This window comes from Nicotiana sylvestris, chromosome 11 (genome assembly GCF_000393655.2).
Source record: "Nicotiana sylvestris chromosome 11, ASM39365v2, whole genome shotgun sequence".
NCBI classification, from domain to species: domain Eukaryota; kingdom Viridiplantae; phylum Streptophyta; class Magnoliopsida; order Solanales; family Solanaceae; genus Nicotiana; species Nicotiana sylvestris.
Window position 1 is genome coordinate 110,028,418 of NC_091067.1, and position 6,000 is coordinate 110,034,417.

The window sequence follows — 6,000 nt, forward strand, 5'->3', positions numbered from 1 at the left end:
GAAATCGGAGGTCCCTAGGTTGATTTGACTCATTTTGCCGAAAGATAGAAATTTGAGATTTAGAAAATTTTCTAGGTTTGACCGTAGGTTTATTTCTTGGATATCAGGTTTGGATATTTAATTTTGAGAATTGGTATAATTCCGTTTTTCTATTTGAAACCTGTCTGCAAAATTTCGTGCAATTCAGAGTTGGTTTGATATGATTCAGACACTTAGATGATATTTTGGTAATGTTATCACGCGAGCGAGTTTGTATGATATTATTACACTTGTGTGCATGTTTGGGTTGGAGCCCGAGGGGCTCGGGTGAGTTTCAGACGCATTTTGAATGAGTTTTCATGGCTTGAAGTCTGTTGGTTTCTGGTGTTCAGTTGCAGATCTCGCATTTGCGAGGTCCGGCTCGCAATTGCGAACCTAGCTTTTGCGACCAAAGTTTGCATTTGCGAGCAGGGCCTGGGATTGGGTAACCTCGCATTTGCTAACTGTCCAGCATCGCTTTTGCGAGCATTTGGTCGCATTTGCAACGCCTAGCAAAAATAGAACATCTTCGCAATCGCGAAGAATTTGGCCGCAAATCCGAAGGTAGGATATTCACATTTGCGATCATTTTTGTCACATTTGCGACATCTGGGCTTCTGGTGCACAGTTCACAATTGCGACCCGTGCTTCACATTTGCAATATTTGCAATCTCAATTGCGGACAAGACATCGCAATTACGACATCTGCAGTTGGGTAAAAGATGAAAAAATCAAGACTTAGCTCATTTTACACCATTTCTCAACTTTAAACACTTTAGAGTCGATTTTTCAAGAGAATTTTCTTCCCAAAATCATTGGTAAGCAACTCTGATCCACTTTCTTCCAATTTTCCATTATTATTCATGAGATTTCAACATCAATGTTAGAAATTCGGGATTTGGGTAAAAATTCAGAATTTTATAAAATTGAGTTTTAGACGTCAAATTGAGGTCGGACTTCGAAACAAATCGTATAACCCGACTCAGGGGTGAATGGATAATCGGATTTTGGTTCGAATATCGGGTTTTAACCAAGCGGACATGGGGTTGACTTTTGTTGGCCTTTTAAAACTGATCAAAATTGAACCTCTTTCATTAATGGATAGTTTCTAAAGCTTATTTTGAATCATTTGATTAATAATTTGCTAGATTTGGTTGGTTTGGAAGCTTGTTCCCAAGACAAGGTCGTGAAATTGAACCTCTTTCATTAATGGATAGTTTCTAAAGCTTATTTTGAATCATTTGATTAATAATTTGCTAGATTTGGTTGGTTTGGAAGCTTGTTCCAAAGACAAGGTCGTGGTTGATTAATTACTTTGTTCGCGGAATGAGGTAAGTGTTATGTCTAACCTTGACTTGAGGGAATTAGGATTTGTTAAACTATTTGTTATGTGAATTATGTGGGAAAATGGAGTATATGTAAGATGACGAGTGTATATACGCTGTCATGGGATTTAGCATGCGGGAATTGGGTATTTATTTCTATGTTCTCGTTTATTTCATGATATTTTTTGCTCCATGTTTTAATTTGTTACATGTCTTTACTTGACTTCTATGCTATATTTGTTACTTGCCGTTTAATAGTTCCTTTGTCTTAATTTGTCTGTTTCTCTCATGATTTCTGCTTAATTGCTACACGTTCTACATGCCTTAATTACATATCTTAATTGTCACATGTTTTACCTGTTTTTATTATTTTTGAAGCGTTTATTGCACTCTATATTATTGTTTCACCTGCATGAGTTGTTTAATTTTTATGTACCGGTGAATTGGTAAAGTTTGAGATTTCGAGAATCTGTGGCTCTTTGCTGTCTTGTACATTTACCTTCATGGTGTTGATATTTTATAAATATTGTTGTTGAATTGTTTGTGTGATGATTGAAATTGTTTGGGGAGCTGGTTGCACGCCGCAACAGAAATTGAAAGGTATTGAAATGAAATGAAGGAATAAGGACGGATTATGATATAAATATATGATGATATGGTGGGATCGGGTTACGCGGCGCAACGGATTGTATATGTTGTAATTGTTTTTGATTTGTTGAGTTATCCTCGGTATCATGATATGCAACTTGAGAGTTGTTATTCTGGGCTCTCTGGTAGTTGAATTTCGGGTTTGTGTTCATGAGTGAATTCTTCTATTTCTATTTCATGTTTCCCTGTTATTATTATTGTTTCGTACAGGTTATTTGTGAGTGACTTGCCATATACTCGTCACTACTTCGTCGAGGTTAGGCTCGACACTTACGGAGTACATGGGATCGACCGTGCTCATACTACACTTTGCACTTCTTGTGCAGACACTAGAGTTGATCCCAACGGCTCGTAGTGAGACTGCTCGGATTCAACTATTTGTGGAAACTTGTAATATAGTTGCACGGCGTCCGAAGCCCTGAAGTCTCCTTTCCATTTCATTTTTGCTGTTTATTTAGATTCAAATAATTGTACTTATTCAAACTTTATCTGTAGCACTCTAGACACTCATGTATTCGTAACTCCAGATTCTGGGTTATGTTTAGATTACGTTATTCAGTATTATATTACTCTATTTTAGACTATTACAGTTATTATTGTCCATATTTTGATTTAAATTGATAAAAATGGTTAAGTAATTTAGCTAACATTTGTTATACCTTATTTTAACAAAGTCAATTTAGATTATAACATATTAGTAATTTCTGAATTAATTATTAACTAAAGAATTGCCACTTAATTATTTTAAAAGGTGAGTTAGGATACCAAAATCATTTAACTAAGTATGGAAAGTAAAACTCTGTTAAGGTCTACTTGACTAAAAATTCTAATTAAGAGGTTCTAGTTAAATTGAAGGGAAGGTGTGAGGCATTTTTCAAAATCCACATAAGATGCGATTCCTTCCGAACTTAGATAATTAATTAAGGCACCAATTAAAATGATCTAAATTTGAATTAGTCCGATGGTCAAAAACATACTTCATTCTTTAAGAAAGTCTTTATAGGAACGAATTCCAATGTGACCAACTTTGAGTTTAGAGCTTTATAAAAGACTTTAACTTTGATAGAACATTTGACAAATAATGGGGAAGAGATTCAAATGTCATTTATAGGAAAAGTTAAATTTGAATCTTCTTTTAAATAAGCTAAACAAATATAGACTAATCTACAAAACATTTTGCATTCAAAGTTGGTAGAAAAGAGCTATCACGCCCGATAATAAATTGACTTGTAAGTCTTGAAAGTAGATGTCCTATTATATCTGACAAAACAATTACTTCTATAGTTAAATAGAGAAAAGACCCTAAGTGATTAAGTAAAAAATTACTAATAATCCTATTATGAATGTGAATTTCAACATACAATCCAAAAACTTAGAGATAAACCAAAACACATAAATCAGCAATCATAGAAGAGTTAAAATAGAACAAATGATAAATAAATAGAGGAAAGATGCCATAGGCATCCCCAAACGATTTTCTCGCTTTTTTTTTTTCTTGTTGTCTTATGGGAATTGAGTGACGGCTAATTGGGTTGGTCTGGACTAGAAATGGCAATTTGAGCTCAAAATCATCCAACCCGTCCAACCCGTCCAAAAATTAATGGGTTGGGTTACAAACATTTTAGCTCATGAATTTATTTGGGCTAAGCCCAAGTTAACCAATTATTTTTTTATACCCCATTCTGACCCATTAAGCAGCCCAAATATAACCCATGAAACTCACCCAAAACAAAGGGATCTCAATCGAACTTATCTAGAAATTTACTTAGTTACTATAATTTTACTCTTTTTTTATTATTTTTAATTTTTAATTTTTTTATTTTTCTGCACCACCCACCCACCCTACACCCTCCCCCCGTGCTAACCCCCCTCAAGATGTTTTTTTTTTACTTTTTTTATTTGTGTTTTTAGTTTTCTATTTTTTTATTTTTATTTTTCTGCACCACCTAACCCCCTCCCCCTCCCCTCGCACAAACCCCCTTAATTTTTTTTTTATATTTTTAATTTTCTATTTTCTGTTTTTTTCATTTTTTTTGCACCACCCACCGACCCCAACCCCCCACCCGCACCCGCAAAATATTTTTCAACTTACACATTTTAAGGTAAAAGGCTTTTTTATGCAAGGTGAGCATGGTTCTAAAACATGGGTTAAGTTGAGCGAGTTGGACTATGACCCATTATTTAGCCCATTTTGACCCAGCCAATCTTTGCCCAAGTACACTTTGGGCTGGGTTGGGTAATGACCCATTTATTGACCTAACCCATCTTGACCCGCCTAAATTCAGCCCAATCCGTCCATTTGTCACCTTTAATCTGGACTATTGGAGAGTGGGCTAATGAAAGAGAATGGGTTGGCCGAAATTGGTAGGCTTTTCCCTTCTTTAAATCAATTTTTTTGGGTTTCTTTGTATTAATAACTTGAATTAAAATTCAACACTTTAAACATATAAAAATCTTATATTTGTTATAAATATATTATATTATGGATGTTCATTTAGTACTCCATTGTAAATAACCCTCCTGAAGAAGCTTATCCATATGAGACTCCACCGTAAATATGTTTATCTATTTAGTACTCTATTGGAAATAAGCTTCCTGAAGAAGCTTATCACTTCGGTACCCGGTTATAGATAAACATTACCCTAGGTAGAAGATTATCCATACCGGGTATAATAAGCTTATCCATTCAGTACTCCGTTATGGATAAACATTGCTCTCAGTAGAAGATTATCCATATCTGGTATAGTAGCAGCTTACACAGCAACTTGCAGTAGCAGCTTACACAACAGCTTGTGTAGCAGCTTACACAGCAGCTTGTAGTAGCAGCTTACACAGCAGCTTGCGTAGCAGCTTACACAACAGCTTCCTTTCTTCTATAAATAGAAGAGATTTCAGTTCATTATGTACATCAGTTTGAATTCGAATAATATATCAGTTTCTCTCTATACTTGTCTTTACTTTATAGTCTTTATTTTATAACACGTTATCAGCACGAGACTCTGCCATCTCGAGCAAATATTTTGAAAGTATCTGAGGTAAGAACTTTCTTTTCCTAAATAATGTCAAATCTTTCTAAACTTGAATTTGTAGCCCTGGATATATCGGGCAAAAGCTACATGTCTTGGGTGCTTGATGCTGAAATTCATCTTGATGCGATGGGTCTGGCAGACACCATCAAAGACAAAAATCAGGCATCAAACCAAGACCGTGCCAAAGCAATGATATTCCTACGCCATCACCTTGATGAGGGCCTGAAAATGGAATATCTTACTGTTAAAGATCCAGTCATACTGTGGAATAATTTGAAAGATAGATATGACCACCTGAAGATGGTCGTTCTTCCACAGGCACGATATGATTGGACTCATCTAAGGCTACAAGATTTTAAATCTATCAGTGAGTATAATTCTGCTATGTTCAGAATTATTTCCCAATTGAAGTTATGTGGTGATAATATTACTGATCATGATATGTTGGAGAAAACTTTCACCACTTTTCATGCCTCGAATATGCTCCTGCAGCAGCAATATCGAGAGATGGGATTTAAAAAGTATTCTGAACTTATCTCACATCTTCTTATAGCAGAGCAACATAATGGGCTATTAATGAAAAATCATGAAAGCCGACCTATTGGTTCTTGTCCATTCCCTGAAGTGAATGAGACGAACTTCCACCAAGCTAAACGTGGAAGAGGTCGTGGCCCCAGTCGTGGTCATGGCCGTGGTCGGGGAAGAAACCCCAATCATGGTAATAATAATGCACCAAAGAAGCCTCCTCACCACCAGCAGTGGAAAAGGAAGGAACAAAAGCATGAAGCGGTGCAAGTACCAAATGCAGAAAATGCATGCTATAGATGTGGAGAAAAAGGGCACTGGTCACGTACCTGTTGTACGCCAAAGCACCTGGTTGAGCTTTATCAAGCCTCCCTAAAGAAGACAGAAAAATGCTGAAGCAAATTTTATTTCTGAAGATAATTTAGATTTCATGCATTTGGATGTAACTGATTACC